The sequence below is a fragment of the Cricetulus griseus genome, chromosome 2, assembly GCF_003668045.3.
Source record: "Cricetulus griseus strain 17A/GY chromosome 2, alternate assembly CriGri-PICRH-1.0, whole genome shotgun sequence".
NCBI classification, from domain to species: domain Eukaryota; kingdom Metazoa; phylum Chordata; class Mammalia; order Rodentia; family Cricetidae; genus Cricetulus; species Cricetulus griseus.
The window spans coordinates 272445048-272469390 of NC_048595.1; the positions used below are offsets into that span (position 1 = coordinate 272445048).

At 37.0% G+C, this 24343-nt stretch overlaps 1 pseudogene; it reads left to right on the forward strand.

Annotated features, from left to right (window-relative positions):
• The first annotated feature begins 286 nt into the window (after positions 1–286).
• On the forward strand, positions 287–1033 carry LOC100767034 (annotated as a pseudogene).
• Positions 1034–24343: the final 23310 nt, after the last annotated feature.

Below are 24343 nucleotides of genomic sequence, written 5' to 3' on the forward strand. Positions count from 1 at the left end.
GGATTTTTAACGTATTTGCGTTATTCTAAGGGCAGCATGAACTTTTAGCTAAAGAAATGGATGACTTCAGCTGATTTGCTAATTTAATTGCAACATCCACTTATAAATGTCTATTGTTCAAGCTAAAAGGAATTTTTCTTTTGGTTAGCGTGGGATATATTTTTGCAGAATGGACCCTGAAAACCATGTCTTACAGTGTTACTTATAGCTCTGAGTTGGATTCTAGGGGAGATTGGTTCAAAAGAGTCAGTCGGGGCTCATACTGACCTTCAGCGAGTCTGTCACAATGCCTTCCAGGAAGTTCTTCGTTGGGGGTAACTTTAAGATGAACGGGAGGTAGATGTGCCTGGGAGAACTCATTTGCACCCTGAACGCGGCCAAGATGCCAGCAGACACTGAGGTGGTTTGTGCACCGCCCCCCACCGCCTAAATGGATTTTTGCCAGGCAGAAGCTAGATCCCAAGATTGCTGCAGCTGCACAGAACTGCTACAAAGTGACCTTCACTTAGGAGATCAGTCCTGGCATGATCAAAGACATAGGAGCCGCCGAATGGGTAGTGCTGGGGTACTCGGAGAGAAGGCACATCTTTGGGGAGTCAGATGAGTTGATTGGACAGAAAGTTGCCCATGCCCTAGCCAAGGACCTTGGAGTGATCGCCTGCATTAGGGAGAAGCTAGATGAAAAGGGAAGCTGGTATCACCAAGAAGGTTGTTTTCGAACAAACCAAGGTCATTGCAGATAATGTGAAGGACTGGGACAAAGTTGTCCTGGCCTATGAACCTGTATGGGCCATTGGTACTGGCAGGACTGCAACACCTCAACAGGCCCAGGAAGAACACGAGAAGCTGCGGGGATGGCTGAAATCCATTGTCTCCGATTCAGTGGCTCAAAGCACCCGCATCATTTATGGAGGTTTTGTGACTGGAGCAACCTGCAAAGAGCTGGCAAAGCCAGCCTGATTTGGACGGCTTCCTTGTGGGTGGTGCTTTCCTCAAGCCTGAGTTTGTTGACATCATCAATGCCAAACGTTAAACACCAGCATCTCCCCTACTCTCTGCTAGGCCAGGACTAGGTTGCCCAGGAGCTTAGGAACTGCTCCCACCAGTCACATGCTTCTGATGTCATCGGCCCCACCTTGTGTCCTAATCCACACTGTACCCTCCTACACCTTTTACACCTCCCTATAATGGGTGGGACCAGGCCAATCCCTTTACCACTTATAATGAATGAAATAATGTCACCTATTTCACCAAAGTGGCTTCCTGGCTGGGGGGAGTAGAAGAAGGGGAACTGACTCTTCCTTCAGGCCCTCACAAGGGCAGGAGAGTAAAATCACCTTCCTTTTCCTTCTCACTGTACACTTAGGCCAACATCCTCTTGCTCTAAGAGGCCAGGGATGTTCCCGTCTCCCACAGTGCCGAAGCCCTAGTATTGTGTTTGTGAACCATCTTACATGTAAGGGAAATAAACAGCTGGCCCTAAAAAAATCAGGTCAGTAGGGTCAGGTAGGGGAAGATCAGTATTAACAAGACGTGGCTGGAGACACACCCTCCAGATTAACCGAGAGAAAACTATTTACTGTGAAACCAGCTCATACAGAGAAAGAGGTGTTGGCACAGAGAAATGTACTTTTCATGTGCGTATAGCTTCATTGAACACAGTGAAGTTTCTGAAGTCTGAATTTTTCCAAGCCTCTTCTCACCTTTGGGGTGTCTCATGTCCTTTCATTACCTGAATGCTGTAACCCCTTAGGAATGAACAGACATAACTATAGCAGCTCACAATGATTTCCAAAATTATTTGTGGAGAATATTCACATTAGAATAGGAAAACCTACTAGATGGAAACCTCGTAGGATTGAATGGGTTAATCAGTCAATTAACCCATGGTCAATATTTGGACTCACTATTAGACCAAAGCCATCCAAATGAAAGACTTGTAAGACAGTTATCAAAACTATACTACAGAAGTGTCTAAACCAGTGGTTCTCAACCTTTCTAATGTGGCGACTCTTTAATACAGTTTCTTATGCTGTGGTGACTCTCCACTCCCAAACCATAAAATTATTTCATTGCTACTTCATAACTGTAATTTTGCTACTGTTATGAATCTGAATGTAAATATCTGATATGCAGGATATCTGATAGGTTGAGAACCACTGGCAAAGCCATTTCGATATAAACATGTACTATTGTTTTAGTGTGTGTGTGTGTGTGTGTGTGTGTGTGTGTGTGTGTATGTGTGTGTGTGTGCACATGTATATGTCAGAGAACAACCTGAAATAGTTGGTTCTCTATTTCCACCACAGGGGCTCTTGGGATGGACCTTAAATTGTTATGGCAGCAAGCACTTTTGCCTGCTGATTTGACTTGCTTCTCTGATGTTTACTGCTCTTTTTTATTTAGAAATTATTCACATTAGAAGCCACATATTTTGGAAGAGTAACAACATAGAATTGGAATAAAGAATTAAGAGCATTTTCAAAACGTGTCTTTCAGTCATACATTTTTCTTTATAAAAACTATTAACTTGTTTTTCCCTTGATTTGACTGCATCATAGTCAAATATGTATTTGACTTACCTGTATTTGTTTTTCATGGTTCACTGTTCAGGAATGAGCAGTGATTTCTTTCATCAGCCATTTACCTGATATTGTTTTGCTTATTAGTCAGTATAAACTGTTTGCCTACCAAAGCACAACATATCAACATGGAAGGATTTATTGCTCAGTTTCACTCCATTGGTTTTTTTCCTTGTCCAATACAGGACCATAAAAATCCTGATATCTGATTGTTCTGTAGAATAAAACCCTTCTGTCTGCTCTGCTGCTCTGAGTTCTTCAGGATTGAGCAACACTCTTCACATTTGCCCTTATCTTTTGCTTTCTTCTGGCAGGAGAGATTCCCTCCAACTCACTTAGATCACTTCCTTAATATGCTTTTTATCCTGGCTTACCATTTATAAATATATTTGTTTAGTCACTATGTACTAAATATTCTTAACCTATTCATGTATCGTGTACCTTTTTGATGGTTATTTCACAATGTATTCTTGGAACCACTCGTAGTTCATTAAGGGAATTCTTGGTGATCCACTTCACTAATTATCCATTACTGATTTTTGCACACTGGTGTATTTTTTAAAAATTCCTAAATGGTCATACATGAATAGTACTGTACCATTGATGAGTTTCTGCCATGTACTAATCTATGTACAAAGAAACTTCCTGCCCCTAAAAGCTAAAATAGACAGTTAAAAGCAAAAATATAGTACTATACATGTAAACATATAAGCAAAAAGAATTGTCACACAATGTCATTAAAACAATGAGAAAGATGGGGAGGAGTGTAGGTCCTTAACATATTAATGTCCATTCCCAAAAGGATTATGGTTATTAGGATAATAATATGTGAGTTGGGTCTTGAAGAGTGGATATTAATAGAGGAGACAGATTTTTTACAGAGGCAAAGGAGAGCATGGAGTATTTGGGTGACAAATGTCATTGACTTCTTATTTAGAGTTTCAAAAATCTCAAGGACTCTGAGTGGTGTAATTTTTTTCTTAACTCATTTAATGCTGAACTTGATATAACCCAATCTCATTCACCAGGAATGTAGGAAGAAATTCAACTAGGTAAGTTAGGGTAGAGCAGGGGGAGGAAATGGGAAATACAATATGGACCAGGCTGTGTAGGATATTTTATGGCCAGCCAATTTGGACTTGAACTTATGAACATGAGAAAAGGGATGTTAGGCTCAGGTTTATTTGTCTTCTTATACCTGCATCTGCAATTGGCACTGAGACTTTATTGGTGGTTTCTTAGTGAAGAGACACCATGACCATGGCAACTCTTACAACTGAAAACATTTAATTGAGGTTGCCTTACAGGTTCAGAGGTTTAGTCTGTTATTGTCATGTGGGGAGCATAGTGGCACACAGGCAGACATAGTGCTGGAGAGGTAGCTGAGAGTTATACACCCGATTCTGCAGGCAACAGGAAGAGAGAGACACACTCGCCTATTGTGAGCATCTGCAACCTCAAAGCTCACCCTCAGTGACACATTTCCTTCAACAAGACCACACCTCCCAATAATATCACTCTATGAGCTTGTGGGGCTATTTCATTCAAACCATCACCAGGAGTATCATCCAAGCTGGGGCTTCTGTTGCTTTTGCGTGGGGCCATTTCATTCAAACCATCACCAGGAGTATCATCCAAGCTGGGGCTTCTGTTGCTTTTGCTGATTCACATGGCTCTCCCCAGGGAATACTCTAAAGAGTACTTTATTTATACATCTTAGTGTTTTTCTCCAATCAGAGCATAAATTATAACACTCCTTGTTGGAATGCACTCAGTAGTTCTTGTTTATTTACCTATATATCTGTATGTAATTTACAGTATTTTATTTATTGGCATGTCTATAACACTCCTTGTTCCAAAGATTTAAGATATCTGGGACCATCTTTCAATAACTCCATATTGAATTCATTACTTAATTAAATTCTGTATTTATAGTGTTTTCATAAAGTGCCAGGATCTGTTCTGAACACTTTACACAGATTGCAAAGATGGCCGGGCAAGGCGGTGCACACCTATAATCACAGCATGTGTGAAAGGCAGAGGCAGAAGGAAAAGAGTAACAGGAGTTCAATGCCAGCCTGGGCTATCAGGCTGAATTTGTTTCAAAAATAGAACAGAACAGAACAGAACAGAACAGAACAGAACAAAACACCCAGTTTAATTCTTACAGAGTTGAAGAAGTTGACATTATTATGATACCCTTTTGTGAGCTAAAGAAATCAATGCCCAACAGTTAAGTTAAGTAGTTTAAAAAACACAGAGAAGGGAGCTACATCAATTCACCTTTATTCCTCAGCTATACTGCTTCTTGATTGATGAAACCGAGTTCCATGTAGCATAGCAGAATGATGATCTAAAATTGGTATTTTGAAATAACAATGAATGACTATGCTCTTCAGGACTTTCTAGGTGACACATTGAGTAGACTCTCCACTGACATGATAAGAGCAAAGTTTGCTGACATATTCTAACACATATATTAAATATATACAATTGGTTAAAATGATTTTAGTCATACATATTATAACTATGTGGTATATTCTTTATCTATTGTATATATAAGTGATTATTTTTATTTTTAATGCAATGATTTCAGTTAAATAAATAAATAAATAAATACAGGACTAGTAAGATGGCTCAGCAGGTAATGGCTCTTGATGCCAAACTTGATAACCAGTGTTTTATCATTAGTACCTCAGTGGTAGAAGGAGAAAACTGATTCTCACAAGTTGTTCTCTGACCTCCATGTGTATGCTGCGGTGTACGCCCCCTTTAAATAACTAAAAAAATGTAATAGAAAATTTAAATATATATATGTATATATATATGCCATACTAATTATAAAAATTTGGAAGAATATAGAAAAAAATGAAGGCACTCCTAACTCCTCCCAATATTATTCCATAGTCATATGGCTGTTCTAAGTAGCCTTGACATATAGTTGACTGACATTTGTACTTGAAAAATGAGTTCCCATATGTATATATGTATATGTGTATGCCATCCTTTTAACATAGTTGGTTTAATAAGCTTTGCTTACATATCAGTATTATGGCTGCCATAACTGTCACAGATTTTAGAATTCTCTCTGAAAGAAACTGCCAGGATTCTTTTCAGCATAAACGTAGCATCCTTGGACCTTGTCATTTTAAAAAACATCATTGGTAATTTTTTTGTTTTATTAGGTAAAATGCATTTGCTAGCAAAATATTGTGAGATTTGACAGGAGCCTGCCATAGTTTTATGTAGGGTAGTTTTTATTTTTTCAATTTTGAGAATAGAATTCAGGATATACCAGAGAAGTCCTTTACCACTGAGCTATCCTCCAAAGTCCTAATTTAGAGCTTTAAAAACTATCTACAAGAAAAAAGATAATTTAAAAACATGTTTAGTTATATTTCAAGGTGATGCTAAATTTGGGAATGTTCAAAACATCTAGGAAGACAGATATTTAAAGGAGCTAGAAATATGTGAACGAAATAGCAAAGCAGTATTTGGATTGTGAAGGTTTAATTTGAATGTGTTAAGAACTTATTAATTAGCACACCAGTTACTCATAGGAAATGAAGGGAGTAATGACTTCCACTTTTATGTGTCATGTCTGGGGAGCTAAGAACAGATCACAGCTTTGTAGCTTTCATTCATATATATGCCAACGTGCCTTGTCAGTCTGTTAGGAAAAGTGACTTCCTAAGCTATCTACTGTTCTTTCTGGGCTACTGCATGCTGTAGCTGAAGCTGGAAGGAAGCTACTGCTGTCTTACTTTCTCTAAGCTACTCCATTTACATTTTACTCATACCATATCATAATCCCCATAATAACCGTGTGATGAAGGCATAAGTGGCATTTATACTTTTGTTCATTGAGTTTTTAATTTCTATCCGAGTCTGATGATTTATTTTCTCATATCTTATATGACATCTTCTCCTGAAATCTGACATGTGTGTGAATTCACATGGATGCATCATTAAGCGTTGAGAATTAAAATGCAGGCTTGCCCTCATAACCTCTCATAAACAACTGAGTGATTCCTAAAGGAGTCTAATTATGCAGTTAGAGCACCTGCTGAACTACTGTAATAATCACATGTGTCCGTAGTTTGTTGTCGTGTCCATGGCAAGCATTTGTGAAATATCTATTCATCAGGCAATACTTAGGGAGAATGTGTTTAGCCATTATAACAAGGTATATGCAAATGTGCCTCCCATGAGACTTTGCAGCAAACATTTAATTAGCTATACAAAGAAACAGTTAAACATGCAAACACACATTAGAAAATTTGCCAATGTGCACTGTGAATTTTGGGCACATAATTCCCGAATAGCACTATTTGACAACATATGTCTTTATTATATGCCGTTTCATAGAAATGTGTGGTTTTACTTCAGAATTAATTTTGTTGAATTTCTTATTTTACCTTAATATAAAAATCACTAGTATACGAGCAACATCCTTTGTATATTTTCAGCATTGCATTTGTAAGAAGGATGGTAAGATGTCAAAACTGAAATATCCATCTATGAAGTCATTACAGAATGGAGAAATACATACACTCATATTTCTGAGGGTGAAAGCTGTCACACAGTTATTTATCATTGTATATAAAAATAATACTGATTGGCATTTTTAAAATTGCTATGTATATTGAGAAACATTTGGGTTATATTTTCTAGTTTCTTGTCCTCTAGTATAGACATACAATTCTTTTCTTAAAATCAAAACAAATTAAAATCAAAAGAGTTTCAGCTCCTAAATGCAAAAAAATTCTTTTTTGTTTTGGATATGGGTAATTGAAAATTCTTGCTTTGTATTGTCTTGCTTTAAATGATAAAGGCATTCTGTAGAAATACACTTGGATTAATATCTAAATTTCACTTTTGAATTCACATTTAAAAATCTTCCAAATAAATTCAGTTTTCATGATTCTGCTCCATATTTATTATACTAGTGCATAGAAAGATAACATTGTATTATAATGTCATAATGTAGGACGTTTGATTCAGAACCATCTAGGCTTGCATTTTTATAACAACTTAAAAGAGAATCCTGATGATCCGGGGAGTTTGGAGGTATAACAACTGACCATCCGGCCTCCCATCATCATTTACATCCATGAAACCCCCAAGGACAGAAAAGAGTCTTTTAATTGGTGATTCTACTTCAGTAGAAACATGCATTTAGGAAATGAGGCCTACACTTTTGTCTTCACACCAGGCAAAGTAGCTCCTGTTGTCATGGTGATCTTCTGTAGCATGCTAGAGCCAGTGATGTGGCTCTAACCTTAAAGAAAGTTGCCGATATTAATGAATGATCATTGAATTTCTAAAAATTTCATCTTTCATACTATAAAATACAAATTAAACACTTTTTGCCACTCATAAAATTTAGCTGCTCCAAAACTTTTAGAAATGATGTATGGTTTTCCAAGGTACAGAAATTATTTCCATTCTTTTAAATGTGTCTTAAAATGTTGTATTAGCATTGAGAAGCAGGTCAAATTTCAGTTCATGTATGATTTCTATTTATTTTGGATTAGCATGATGCTTACAGTGTGCCACATGTTATATGTAGGCTTTATAGTGTGAGAATAAGCTGCTTCACAATTTCAGTGCCTCCAGAGGAGCTCATTCTATACTTAAGCAAATCACGAGCTTCAGATTGGAGGCTGATAAAACAGGAAAATAGAGAAAGAATTGATTATGGCCAACTAGGATGAAAAGCAGCTGCTTGTTATGTATAGATGACTTTTCAAACTCTAATGTAAAAGAAGGTAGGCAGTATTCTACATAACTTCTGTGTAAGTTAAGTGTCTGGACACAAAGTCACCTTTTCTGTTTTTGGTCCATTCCACTTTTTCACTATTGTTTTGTCTTTGAATAGCACTGAATTGAGATAGCCTCTACAGGGTTTTCTTAGCATTAGTAGCTTTATGATTAACGAATCCACTATCTAGAATTTTTTGCTATAGACTCTGGCACATGGTAACAAAGGAAGGCAAAATTTCCTCTGCATTATAATGTATATTTATAAAAGTTGGTGGGAATATTGTCATAATTCAATTACTGGATGCTCATGTACATTGATAAATTTGTGGTTTCCTTTTTTGATAACAGTTTTTGGAAAGTGATGATTAAATGAGGTTGTTATTATGTATCATATGTTATATAACAAATATTATATTACAACACATTATTATTATATGTTGCTATTCTTTATACTAATTCACTATTTTAATGAATAGCCAATAGTTCAATAAAGAATAAAGATATTGATATGTCTGTTGAACTTCTGTATAATTTTCCAAACTGCTCTCTGAAATACCTCTGATTTGCAAAATGTGCAATGAACATTTTGTGATCAAATAGTTTTACAAAACACTTAGTTTAGAAGACCTTGCATTTTGGTCACTGCTTTGGAGAGCCAACATTGATTTGTATTTTAAGGACACAAAAGTAAGATCTGTTTAACTTTTGACCAAGGATACTGATTCATTCATTCTTTCTTTCAGTAATGTTAGTGGTTTTGGACTCATTTGGGAACTATGATTGTAAAAAGTGGGATTTCATCTGGGTCTAGCATCTGTCTTATTTTGCTGTCAATTCTGGTAATCTTTATTTATTTCAATACAGTCTATCAAGGGAATAGGGCAGAAAGTGAGGTCAAAATTAGCATATGAAAGAAAACAATTGGTGGAGAGAAATACTGGAAACCCCACCCACAAAGGCCCACAAACAACAGAGCATGCACACAAAGCAGTGTGCATGACACAAACGACATACAAAGGTCCCAGTCTGCTGGGCACATGTACCATTGAGCTTCTAACCTTTCTCCCAGCTCTAGCCCACATCATCTCTTGGAAGACCTTTCTTCCTTAATACACTCTCTGCTTTTGTGTTTATCCAGGTGTCCTATCCAATTTCTTATTTGGGGAGACATGGACCTGGAAATCCCTGTAGCCTTCCTTGAACTCTAGTATCTGCAGATAACATCAGCACACAGATTAGTCTGCCAACCCTTACCCCTGCAGCTACTAAATAGATGGCATTTATGCTCTAAGTATGAACGAAAGCAAGTTTCATTAAGGTTGACCTTGTGCTTGATATCCAACACATTCTCGTTAAGAGAATCAACTCTCCAGCATGGGTAGAGTGCTAACGTTCCAATTAGATAGGGTCAATGACATTTTTTCAGGAAGGCAGGACAATCTCTTAGGAAGGCAGGCTTACGTTTAGCCACAAACTGAGCAGACTTAAGGTTCAACTGAATCTACCCACCTTTCTGAGTCAGAACTGTGGACACTGTTGATACCAAAGATGCAATGAGAAAGACCACTGAGCCAAATCAGCATGGCCAAATTAATTAAAGCAAGCTTTTTACATACATGTACACAGGCTGCCCCCTCCCCCACAAGGCAGGGTTCAGGAGGTCAGCATTGGGTGTGGGGAAGATAAGGGTTTTATAGTTCAGGGATAGGAGGTTTCCAAATAGGGCATTTAGCAGGCAAATAGGTGGAGTTACACAAGCAGAACATGACAAGGTGTTCATAGTAAGGTAGCCGTAAGAACAGGTAGTTATAATAACCTTTTGAAACGAAGGTAAGTTTGCAAGATGGTCATGAGAACATTTAGAAACAAAGACATGCTTGCCTTTCCTATAACAGGCAGTACAGAACCATTTGTAGTTAAAGTCACAGGTGGGGCATAGGCCAATCCTTGAGAGACAGAGGTTTAATTATAAACAGGGACGCACCTAGTTTGTCTTTACTATAAGACAGATTTCAAGGCTAAGATGGAGACAGACTGCTTTATCTGACACAACATGGCCAGCTAGTTTATCTGAATATATCTCTACACCATGTGCATAAAGTGCCTGTGGAGGCCAAAAGAAGGCATCAAATTCCCTTGAGATTGGCATTATAGTCTGTTGTGAACCCGCCATGTGGGTGATGTGTATCTAACCCAGGTACCTGGAAGAGCAGTCAGTGCTCTTAACTGCTGAACCATCTATCTCTCTAGCCTACAGTTAAGTTTCCCTTCTCTCTTTCTGGTATACAATTTTTTTTTCAAATCCTCTGCATCTAGCTTAATTCTGAGAATTAATGAAAAAAGCAGAAACTTTAGACATAGCTGCCTAGGCTTACTCTAACTGATTTGGGAAACTTGCCACATTTTCAAATAACTCTCAGGATATTAGTAGAACATAGCATGTGTCACTTGGACATAGAAGTGAGAGGCCAAATTAAATTACTTTGATAGGCCCATCGACTCTTTTCATGTGACTCACAAGTACTGAAATATTTATTGAGCACAAATGACACAAGGAAGATGGAAACTCAAGATGATGAGATACATAAAGGTCAGGAGAATTTTCAGGAAAGTGGAGTGAAAAGCCAAGATAAAACCAGCAAGCCTGTGATGGGGCAGGGGAGGATAATAGTTCACAGACCCCGAATAAGTGTTTGCAGAAACCAGTATGAATGGATGTCTGTGTGGAAGAGAATTTCCTACGTCTTTTGGTATTTTGTTTGTTTGTTTTGTTTTTCTCGGTGAGATGAGAGCTACAAAGGAGTCAACTTACTGTGCATAGACAATGAGACTTTCTGGCTATTGCCCTGGCATCATCTTCCTTGTGACAGTTATCAGGGCAGGCAATTCCTACTGAATATCTTAATTGCTATCATTCTAATCTATAGTTCCTTATAAGGTTCAGGAAAACCAATATATAGAGAAGAGTCTCTCAGCACCTAGGCCAAACCTATCTGCATTGTTAGAAAGGTCAGCGCAGCAATCCCTCAGCCTCAGTTAGATGCTATGAAAGCAGGCTCAGCTCAGATCTGAAGTTCTCTGCCTTCTGTAGTATTATTGCAGATGACTTGCCCCTGTCTGAGTCTTTGTCCTATCTCCAGCATTTTCCTTCCTGATCCTAGACAAAAAGGCTTTTTAAATGGGCCTTTACCATCAGAACTAGATGAATATTCTCTGTTCTTTGAATTGAAGCTAAGGGAGAAAGGAAAATGTAAAACTGCCCATTTTCCTTTAGCATATGAACCTACAGTTGGCCTCATTGTTGAAGTTTTCCTCTTTCTTTCTTTCTTTCTTTCTTTCTTTCTTTCTTTCTTTCTTTCTTTCTTTCTCTTTCTCTCTCTCCCCCTTCCTTCCTTCTTTCCTTCTTCCTTCCTTCTTTCTTCTTCTTTTTGGGCATCTGCTGCTCTCCTCCAAGCAGCTCATGTTTTCCCAGCAGTGAGGAAAGTGAGTTATGCACACAAATGTTTAAAGTTACCTCATCATATCAGAATTGTGGGGGTGGGGAAAGGAATTAGTTTGCTAGCCTGTGCAGGCAATAGCTCAGAAGGAGAACTGTCACTTCGAAGTAGTTGGTTTGAGAAGAAAGAAAATGTTTAGTTGTTTGTGAAGATAAGACTTTAACAACTGTGCCTCATCAATTGAAATAAAATTCAGCTTCTGGCTCCTTTTAAGTCCAACACCCACCATGAATTATGTTTTTGATCTAGAATAGAAAATGATGACAGGGGATTTTTTTTGTGAAGCTGACCTCTTACAATATCTAATTACTCTATTTTACTTCCCTTCTGAATAGAAAGAGTGTGGAGTTTGCTTTTTACTTTCCAACCTGGTTTAACTGCTTGATCCACGGCCCCCTAACAGACTCCGAGTGTGGCTGTTGACTCAGCTTCACCTGGACCCTGGGTGTAGCATCTTGACTATGGGGCTAATGACAAGGTTGAATGGCATCAATTCAAACTGGGAAGAATCACTTGGTTTATGGCAGAGTGAGGTAAGAGTTGGAAAATAGGTAAACATCCAAAACTGTTCTTAGAAGTCAATTCAGAGACGGGTGTCTTTCAAGCCTTCTAGTTCAACTCAAATGCCTGGTATGTCAATGTAATGTGATATTCTTTTAAAGAGCATTAGGTTGAATATAAAGAAACTTTCAGACTCTCCAGAGAGACCTTTCATTAGTGGTTCTTTTTACAACATCTGGCGAGTGATTTTTAATAGGCCGAAATTAGTGTCTTTTTTTTTCTTTTCAATTTTCTATGGTAAAACTATTAGGAGGATTACTTGTGGTCTAGAAAACTAAACAAAAGTCATAATACTTGCCCTACTTAATACATCCTTTGTAATTCATGTGGAATATAAAAGCAGTTTTTGTGTCCTTAGGAAATTCGAGCACCAGACTAGAAGTAGCTCTCTCTGCACTAGCCAAGATCCTGGGGTACAGAGGAACAGAACACCTCTGCTAGTCATGCACTCCACTGTATGAAGGATTATAGAAAATCACCAGATCTCACCTCCTTAGAGATTCCTTGGGGGGTTCTAAAGAGATACCAAACCCTGCATAGAGTCACATGCCTGAAATTTCAAAGCTCAGAACACTGAGGCAGGAGGATAGTGAGTTTGAGGCCAGCCTGGGGGCTATGTAGTAAAACTCTGTAAGAGACAGAGAAAGTGAGAGAGCAAGAGCAAATGAGTGAGATAGATTTGGTACCAAAAAACCACAGGGCAACAAACAGTAGGAATGTTCAGCAACACAGACAATAGTTATCCATGACAGAGATTCTGTCAATAGACCTGAGAGGAAGGGGTAAACAAAGGAATAATTGTAACGAATCACAGGGTCTAGAGCCATGACTGCTAGCAGGTAAAGGCTAAAAGTGAGTGTTTATTACACCTTCCAATATCTTTTGCTATTGGGTATAGACAAGTGAATACATTTCAGCCAAAAGAATCTAAGTAGAAATGTCACAGGCCGCCGCTGAGAAATGTCCTTCCAAAGACAAGGTTTGTGAAATGTTAACTTTCTCATGCTTCTTCCAGCCCAATTATCCAGACTGTAGACGCTGTCATGTGGATTGCTAGCACCTAGATTAATTGATGGATGAGAAATAAGTACCTTGAGTTTCTGATGTTAACTAATACCATACCAGCTTGAGGCTACCTATTCCCACTTCAACTCTTTCACTCAACCTAATATAACTCTAAGTAATAATTGTGACTGAAGGACTGGCTAGAGAATATTTGAATCACAGTAGATGTATTTGCAGAGTTTGGAGTTATTTAATGAAGGTATTTCTAGCGAAAGTCTCAAAAAGAAAATGATGCAATTGGTGAAGAGAGATAATGATAAAGAAAAGTACTGAAAGGAGAAAGAGACATGTTACACAAAGGAGAACATACATGGGAATAGCCAAAGATAGCTTTTAATTGTCCCTTAGTTTTAGCTGTCTCTTCTCATAGTCCCTCCATCATCCTCCTCTGTCCTCCCCTTCCCATCTTTTTCTCCTATAATAGCCTCTCCCACCCATTTATAACTATCTATTCTAGTTCCCTTTCCTAGGGAAAATTGTCACATCCCAGTTTCTTACTCTGTAACCTACCTCTGTGGTTCAAACAATTGTAGTTTAATAGCTAATATCCACATATTAGCAAATAAATCCCATATTTGTCTTTCTGGGTTAGTGTTTCATAGGAAGGATTTTTTTCTAGTTCTGTCCATTTACCTGTGAATGTCATAATTTCATTCTTCAATGAAGAGTAAGATTCCATTATGGAAATGCATCCACAATCTCTCTATCCATTCATCTGCTGAGGAACATCTAGATTGCTTCCAGTTTCTGGCTATTATGAATGGAACATCTGTGAACATGTGTGTTTGTGGTAGGATGGCGCATCCTTGGGGACTATATCTCAGTGGAACAGCTGGATCTTGAGGTAGGTTGATTCCCATCTTCACGAGGAATGGCCACACTGATAGCCATAGTTTGTGGTACTACTGTGGCAATGGATGAGGGTTTTCCTTACTCCACATCCTCAACAGCATGAGCTGTCACTTGTTTTATTGATCTCAGCAATTCTGATGGGTGAAAGGTGAAATCTCAAAGTAAATATGAAGTAAGTAGAAAAATAGGAACAATAAGATCTACCTGAATAAAATAAAAAACAATAAGGAGGAAAATGGGGGAAACTAGAATACATTTTATACTTGTATGGAATTTTCGAGACATATTAATAATGAAAATTATAGAGAAATTTTCAATAACAGAATGATGGTTTTCTGGAAAGATTAATACACTCTATAATTGAGAGCAAGAGGAGAAGGTCAGGGTAGAGACAAGAGTTCACACTACAAGGAATGAGTGAGTGAGGTGGGGGCACCAGTGTAAGTCTCAGATACATGAATGAGTTAATACTGTGAACCCATTTATCCCAATACATTAACCAAATGAGAGAGAATAAGAAGAGCCAAAGGAGGCAAATTCTTAACACAAAGTCCCATAGACTATGTAAGACAAGAGAAAAAAACATGATCGTGACTAAAATATATTTGAAATGTTTTTGAGCTAAAAACTTTCCATGAAGAAATCTTTAAGTTCAAGGGCTTCATTGGTGAATTCTATTAAGCAATTCATAAAAATTTCATGCACATCACATACTCTTTGAGGAAATCCAAGAGGATGATGTCTCAACTTATTTTATAAAACCCATATTATTTTGTTACTATAATAATAAATGGATACTACAGGAAGGGTAAATATTTATCAATAATTTCCATATACACACAAATATACTGAATAAAAATTTAGCACATAAAATCTAGCATTATATAAAATAATAAATGGTTATCACCATGTGGAGTTTAGTGCAAGAATTCACAGTTGATTCAATATTGCACCTTGATCATAAAACAGAACCCATAAAAGCAAAACTTTGCATCATTTCCTTGAAAAAAGTCTGTGACTTAATGGTCATTTGTTTAATATAAAAAAAGAGGCTGGGAATATAACTCAGTAGTACAGGCCTTGTTAAGCATGTGCTAAGTCCTAGGTTCTATCACTAGCACTAAAGAAAACAAAATCACACTTGACTAAATAGTACTGGAATAGAACTTTGTGAATATGAATGACATAGACAAGAGTTGCAGTGTAAGTCATAGTTAACATTAGAAAAGTATAAGGTTTCCCATAGTATCTAGAACAAATAATAATTAAAGTTCTTTCTCTTATTAATTAGCCATGTGCTAATGGTCTCATCCAATGCAGTAGAAGAAGAAATAAATAGATTTTTGTCCTTTATTTTTTTACTTTGACATAGTTTTGTCCTAGAAAAATATGTTTTTGTTGTATGGGTTCATGTTTGTCATGCATTGATATGTACACGTTTGTGCACATGCTCAAGCATGTGGAAGACAGAAATCGATGTCAAGTGTCTCCTTCTGTTGCTATTAGCCTTACATTTTGAGAAGGGTCTTTCACTGAACCTGGACTTTGCCTACTCTGCTAGACTGGTTGACTAGCAAGTCCCAGGAAATCCCCGTTTCTCAACACTAAGATTGTAAGATCAGGCCACCACACTTGGCTCTTATGTGGGGATTCAAGATCTGAGGATTCATGTATGAGTGACAACCACTTTACTGAGTCATCTCTGATGCCCAGTAAACTCTTAAAGAATCTACACAAGTTTTTTTAGAAACAAATGACTCTATCTGTGTGTGTGTGTGTGTGTGTGTGTGTGTGTGTGTGTGTGTGTGTGTTTTATGTGTATCTTTATGAGTATGCATGTATATTTATATAAATTTTAGAGGAATTATTTTTATTGTACATAGAAACTCTTAAAATTTAACGATGATAAGTATAATAATACTTTTCATGAAACAATGGTTAGAGGGTTAGACAGTTTTTAACATAAAATAAACAAATGGCTGGTAAGTGGTTGTAAACCATTGTACACTTACTTCTGTGCCCCCAAAATAAGATTGACAATACCAACTGTTAAAAAAAAAATCAAGAAGCCAGATGGAACAAGCTTTTAATGTCAGAAGTTGGGAGGCAGAGATGGGTGGATCTCTAGGCTTTTAAGGCCAGCCTGATATACAAAGGGAGTTTCAGGCAAACCAAGGTTACACACTGATACTTTGTCTCAAAAAACAAAACAAAACAAATGTGTGTGTTTGTGGATGATTATCTTAATAAACTTAATTGATGTGGGAGTTCTCTGCCCACTGTGGGTAGCACCATATCTTAGGCAAGGGGTCCTGAACTATTTAAGAACTATTTAAGAGAAATTGAACCAAGCACTAGGAAGCAAGCAAGCAAGACAGTGTGGTATGTATTCCTTTTTCTCTGCTCTTGAATGTGTAATGTGATCAGCTCTCTCAGGTCCCTTCCAGCTTCCTGATCTGATGAGTTATAAATTGGAATTGCAAAATGAATAAATCTTTCCCCTCTACATTGCTTTTCCTCAGGATATTTAATCACAACAATAGAAGGGAAACTGAGTCATACACAAAAGAAAATTAAAAAATAGTGTTGTAAAATCTCCTATGCAAATATTTACATTAAACTTACTTTAGATCCAGGTAATTTGTCAAGTAAATTACCTGATCACCATTGTACCTTTCCCTCTTTCTAGTACTTTCCTTTAATGGGATATATTTTCTTTCAATGCTGATTTTAGATCATTTCTGAAAGGTAAGATAAGTTTTCATTGAGATAGTTGTTGTTTTTGCAATGTGTCTTAAGGTATATTTGATACCTGGATTATTTGGAAGGTTTCCAGATCTCTTTCTGTTATTGATTTCTACTTTAATCATCCTGTTATCTGACAACATAATTTATATTATTTTTGGAATTTTAGATATGTTAATGTGTGCTTTTTGTTTTGAATGTGGTCCATCTTGGAGAACATTTCATGTGAGATTTAAAAGAATATGTGTTTGGCAGCTGTTGGAGGGAATATTCAAATTGATTGATGGTGCTGTTCAGGTCAATGACATCCTTACTGATTTTCTGCCTGCTTGATCTATCAATTGCTGACAGAAGGCTGTTGAAGTCCCTGAATATAATAGTGGCCTTGTCTGTTCCCCCTTCAGATCTATCAGTTTCGTGTTCAATTGTTAACTTCACAAGCAGTTACTATCATGCTATTTTTTTTAAAAAAAATTTTGTTTGGAGAATTGACCCATTCTTTATGATTCCCTCTTGCTTTCAGATCTACTGTTAAAAAGAGCTTTCTGTAATATGGGAGAGGGTGTATATGTCTTTCTCTAGTCCTCTGCTTTACTACTGTTTGTATATTTGCAAATGGGTGTATTAAAATGAACCTCTTGAAGGGTATTTTTAAAAAGCCTTCTTTGATAATCTGTGCCTCTCCCACCCATTTTGATTTTTTTTTATAATTAGAGTTTTCTGTGTAGCTCGTGTGTAATCAGATGTTTCTCTACTGCTTATCAGTTCCTGAATAACCACTCAGAGGCTTAATATTACTTATAATGCTTAGTCAATGGCTCAGTCTTATTACTAACTAGCTTTTACATTTAAATTAACACATTTCTATTAAGCTATGTATTGCCATGTGGCTGTGGCTTTACTGGTCTGCTGGCATATTGTTTCTTGGGTGACTGCTTGCATCTCTCAGACTCCTGCCTTTCTTCTCCTGTATCTCTGCTTGGATTTCCAACATGGCTCTATTTTGCCTTGCCATAGGCCAAAGCAGATTTATTTATCAACCAGTGAGAACAACATGTATTCACAGTGCACAGATAAACATTCCACAGCGCTCATGCCACCCACTAGCCTGTGATTCTGCTGCCTCTGATCCTTAAATGATAACATGACAGACATGAGCCAGGATGTCTAACATTGTAATCCCTGTTTTGTAATCTTTAATCTCTTTACCGCTAAAATGAGGAATTCTATGTCTGAATTAATATTAACCATTGTTGCAACTGTTTTTTATGTGTTTCCAGAGGACTTTTTTTTTTTTTAAATATCGTTTTGGGTTTTAGTTAAGGATTTTTTTTTTTTTTTGCAGATTTTTTTTATTTGAATTAGAAACAAGATTGTTTTACATGACAATCCCAGTCCCCTCCTCCCCTGCCACGCCCCAACTAAAACCCTACCTATCATATAACCTTTCTGCTCCCCCTGGAGGGTGAGGCCTTCCATGGGGTGTCATCAGAATCTATCATATTCTTTGGGATAGGGTTTAGTCCCACCCCTGTGTGTCTTGGCTCAGAGAGTATTCCTCTATGTTGAATGGGCTCCCAAAGTCCACACCTATGCTAGGGATAAGTACTATACTACTACAGGAGATTTCCGAGGTTTTCTCACTGAAACCCATGTTCCTGGGGTCTGGATCAGTCCCATGCTGGTAAGCCAGCTATCAGTCTGGGGAGCAAGAGTTCCCCGATGTTTAGGTCAGCTGTTTCTGTGGGTTTCACCAGCCTGGTCTGGATCCCTTTGCTTTTCACTCATCCTTCTCTGCATCTGGATTCCAGTTCAGTTCAGTGATTAGTTGTGGGTGTCTGCTTCTACTTCCACCAGCTGCTGGATGAGGGCTATCGGGTAGCATATAAGTCAGTCATCAATCTCATTATCAGGGGAGGGCATTTAAGGTACCCTCTCCTCTGTTGCTTAGATTGTTAGCTGGTATCATCTTTGTAGATCTCCAGACATTTCCCTAGTGCCTGATTTCTCTGTAAACCTAAAATGTTTCCTTCTATTATGGTATCTCCATTCTGGTGTCTCTTAACATATGCTACCAATCATAATTTTTAACAAAATATTTTATTACTGTATCTAAAGTTTACAGTGTATGTTTTAAGCAAACATACATGTATTTAAAAGTAATATTATACAGTTTCCTATATGGTACAAATACATTATAAAAGAATATTTCCAATTATTTCCTTCTGTCCTTTGTAGCATTGCCATTTGTAATCACCAATGCTGTTATTTATTTTAACAACCATCTTTGTGACTGCAGAAAGATAGATTCAAATTTATTTTATCTCCACTTATTATTATTCCAGTGATTTTCCTTCTTATATATTTACCAATATTTTTGTCTGTGTTATTTTCCTTTTGTTTCTTTTCTTTGTGTATGTTTTCTGTGTGTCTAGGTATGTGTGTATATGTAGATCTTCCTGTACTTGTTTATATATGTGTGGAGAACAGACTACACCTTAAGTGCTGGCTGTTTTCCTTGTTTTGGAGACAGTCTCTCTCTGGCTTAGAGATTATCAAGTAGGCTCAAATGGCTGGCTACCAAGCTCTCAGGATCAGCTTGGCTCTACCTCCCAAGTACTAGGATTGCAAGGTATTCCACTAAACTTGAGTTTTGTATATGCATCTGGAGAATCAAACCTATGTGCAGAGGCACTTCCTGACTGAGCTGAATTCTCATGCCTTACTTCATTTTCTTGAAATTTTCTTTTGAACATCTTGAAGGGTGGCAGGTCTATAGACCAGGCTGGCCTCAAATTCACAGAGATCCACCTGCCTCTACCTCCCCAGTGCTGGCATTAAATGCATCTGCCACTACTGCCCAGCAACAGCATCTTTATATTTACTTTAAAAGATAATTTTGTTGCTCATAGCATTATACTACCTGCTTCAACTCCTTAAAGTATGGCACTTTATTCTCATGTTCTTCAACAATCTCTGTTGTGATATTGGCTGTCATCCTTGTATTTGTATCTCTGAAGGTATGTTCTTCCTCTGCCTGGCTTTAGAGTTTCTTTTACTTTCCATTACACTATTGGAAGGTTCAGGATTGGTTGCTGTTAGTCTCAGCTTCCTAAATGTTTATGTCTGCTATTAGATTTGAAAAATTCTTGGCCATTGTTACTTGAGATACTTTTGTTACTTTCTTCTTTTCCTGATGTTCCAATGGAGAATAAATATGTTTCAACATTTGATATTTGCCCATTGTTCTTATTTTTTTCCCTTGTCAGCCCAATTGCTCTTCTGTTTGCATTGCATTTTGGGAAGGTCATTTTGACCTGTCATCAAGTTAACTGTATTTATTTTTTTCCTGCTCAGTTGGGTCAAATCTGATGAGTTCATCAAATATATTGGTTATTTCTCTGTTTCTATTGCAATGTTTTTTGGTTTCTGAATTTCTCTTCAATTCTTTCTCAGTTTCCACATCTCTGCTTCCATCATCCCCCTTGTCTTATAGGTTCCAGTGAAAGCCCCCCAAATAGTAACCCAGTTATTTTAAATTCCTTTGTCTAATAATTCTACCATCTGAGTCACATCTGAATAGATTCTACCTCTTGGTTTGTCCCTATAAACTCGAATTATTGCCTTCTCCCATGTCTTACAATTTTTGTTGGATACTGTAGTTTGAACTGAGTGGTATAATTTCTGAATATGGATTTCTGTGACATGTAAGGACTTACATTGATATTACTTGAAAATGGCTGTTTAATGTTTTCTGTATACTAGATGCTGGAGGCTCCAAATTATTTTACTGTGTTTGAGTTGGTCTCCTGTTTGGACTTTCCTAAGAGCTCATCAGAGTAAATCTGTGTCTTATGATTCATTCAACTGCAGTCCACTATTTTTCTATAACCTTAGAGTAAGGGAGAATTTATCTATCTATCTATCTATCTATCTATCTATCTATCTATCTATCTATCATCTATCTATCTATCATGAATTAATAGGATTTCTAGAGAAAAATGTAACAAAGACTCTTAAATTATCAGAGAGAGGAGAGTTTCAATAAAAGACACAAAAGCTAAGGAAATCTTGGTAAGAAAAAATTTATTAAAATGTTTCCATCTTTTAAAATGGAAACAGCAGGGGGGGAAGTCTGTTTGCAATGCATACAAACAATTGCATGTAGAACATAATAAGAGATCTATAATCAATAGGAAGGCAGGCAACCCATTCAAGAATCAACAAACATTTAGGAAGTATTTTACTTAAAGGACATGAAGCTGTCTTTCAAACACGTTCGAAGTACTTGGTCATGAGAGAAATGCATGTAACAACCATTTTGAGAGTCTGATACTTCCCTATGGAAATGGCTAAAATAGAAACAAACAAAGCACAGACACCATCAGCTTTAAGCAGAGACATACAGAAACTGGAATCCCAACAGATGATGTGGCTTAAATTGGAACCAATATTTTGGAAAACTACCTGACATTATCTACCCAAGGTTAATTGTATTCTTAACTTGTGACTCAGAATCTTCATATCTCAATGTTTCCAAAGATAAATATGTTGACATTTACATAAACATGTAAGTAAAATGATGTTCATGGCTTTATTTTTCCTAACAGCTGAAAACAGCACTTAGCACCATTAAACAACAAATAAATGAGTGCGTGAAAATTGTTTGGTACTGCTGTAATATGTAACATGCTATGTATACATATCTCATACATCTACTACTGCAGTATACAGAAGTATATCCTGTGTACACAGTACACAGAAGTATATACTGTGTAATTCCATACAGACAAAGGTGAAAAGCAGAACCAAGTCCTTGAGACAGATATTAAATAGAGGGCTTGTGAATAATTTTCCTTTTGTTCCAATAACTATTCTACTACTGATGCGAATCGTCTTGAGTGATAGTTTCACTTAATAAAAAGTCTTCAAGTTGTGCACTTAAGATTTATACATTTGTACTGCAATAAAGTTTGTAGCAATATACTGAATAAAGAATCTGGAATAAGAGAAGACAAAAGAGACCGAGAAGAGAAAAGAGAATAGGAATATGAATGCGGGCTTCAGTCCCAAGAAATTACCCTAAAGATTTTGATTAATACTGATTGATCACATTCAACAGAATCAGTGATGTTGGAAACGAATATCAGAGTTGATGTTTTAGAGAGCTGCCAATGATGACTCTTGTCCTTGTCATCTGTCTTTCTAAGTGGTTTGAAGCTTATGCTAGTGTTGCTGTTTTATGGAGTAGTGGTTTTGAGAAATGCCTGAGGGATGCTTAGCTAAACCACATGCCCAGTTTCTGCCTATCAGCACATTGAACTGAATGAGTACCTTCATCCCTACACTGATGGATTTCCTTACCTCTGAAGGGTAAGTGTAACTCCAAATCCCAGATTTAAGATTTGAGATGCACTTCTAAAAGATAGAATATTTTTGACAGCCCTAAGCAATGTGATTGGTTCAATACCAATCTTGCCACTTGTTTACAGCCCATTTACCTCAAAACTCCAGCTCAATTTCTATCTCCTCTGTCATTTTTGTAATTGCTTCAACTTGTTTAAAGCAGTGTGCACAAGGAGAACTCTATGAAATGCTAGAGTACATGATGTTTAGGTGTTAATAGAGCTTCATTAAAAAGAAACTTTTATGGCACCTAAGATTTTTCACTTTATGAATTAGCATTTAATTAATATATTATCATGGTATTTAATTATGACCTTGTTAAGAAATAGCCAAGATACCTCTCAGTGCCTTCACACAATGGATATTATCTTTTTTGCTCATCACACAGCCCAAGGCAAACCCAGATAACTTTTTCATAATTTATAAGAAACAATAAAATGGAATAAACATTATTTTTCATGTGAGCCTGCTTCTGGTTTTTTACAAAGTGATCATGTATGTGACAACATGGACATCCCTTTTTCTAGCTGTACTTTTCTATTCTTCCTGTTTGGTGTCTTTTCAGTTCTTAGGAATATGATCCTTCCCCTAAATTATATTTACTATTCAGAGACTTTAAAACATTTTTTAAAACAAGTTTTCCATGATCAGTTACTTCTAAAGGCCTCTTATTTAGCGGTATAGAGTAATGTAAACAAAATGCATTTATTTAAACAACAGACAGGAGATAATTGCCTAATGTATACAGGTGGTAATGACAGACTTTTGGAAAAATATAGCAAATAGCAGTCTGTGAAACTGAGTTTTCTTTCAGTGACGATGGTTTGATAATCTTTGCCAGAACATACAAAATTTTCTGAAGAAAGGCTAAGCAAGATTCTAGTCACTTCCTGAGTATTTGCATATCTGACAGCTTCTATTTTTAGATTTTATTGATGAGACTAAATGCACTAAGTAATAAAGTACCATGGAGCTCTTTGGTGATTATCATTTGATTCAATTCTTTTCCAGCATTAAAAAATTCCTGAGATAGCATGGAGAAAGGGCTCATCCAGCCTGGTGCCCAGTAGGTCTACCAGCCTCCAGGAGACTGAAGAATATGGGAGTTCCGGAGCCAATGAATAATGTATAAGGTGGGCCACTGTTTTCCTCTGGGGACTATCTCTGGGGGCTTTCTTTATTAGACCAAGAATTTCTGTTGCTTCCTACACTATATGCATCTATGTCCAGGTAAGTCACCTCAAACACCACAATGGTATATGAAGACTACTTTGTGGGGCTGGAAGGATGGTCTGCAAGTAAAGTCCTTGCTGTGTAAGTATGTGGACCTGAGTTTCGATCGCTTGTACACATAAATATCCAAGTACCTATAATTCTATATCTCAGTAGGTAAAGACAACACTTGTTGCCCAGCTTGACTTGTCAAACGTTTGAGCTCCTGCTTCTGTGAAAGACCTTATCTAAAAAATAAGAAGGAGAGAAATAGATGAAGATAGCTAACATTGACCTTCACATAATCCCCCCAACACCCCCAGCCCCCCAATCACATAAATGTACACACAAGCTAATTATTTTTATGCTTTCATACTTTGACCTTACCAATCTAGGCTTTATCAATTGAATTATTTCACATGGAGATCCATGCACTTAAAAGAAAAATTTCACATTCAGGCTGTTAGAAGAAAGCTGTCGTTAAAACAAACTCTGCTTGTGTTCAGAGTCAAGAGTCTGACCTCAAAGGAAGATGTTAGATAAAATAGGGAAGTCATAATGACCTCATGTTGTTTTTAACTTTCTAAAAACCTTATAGATTAATAAATATTTATAGCTTTCATGGCATTCAGGGTTTTTTCATTATACAGAAATGGA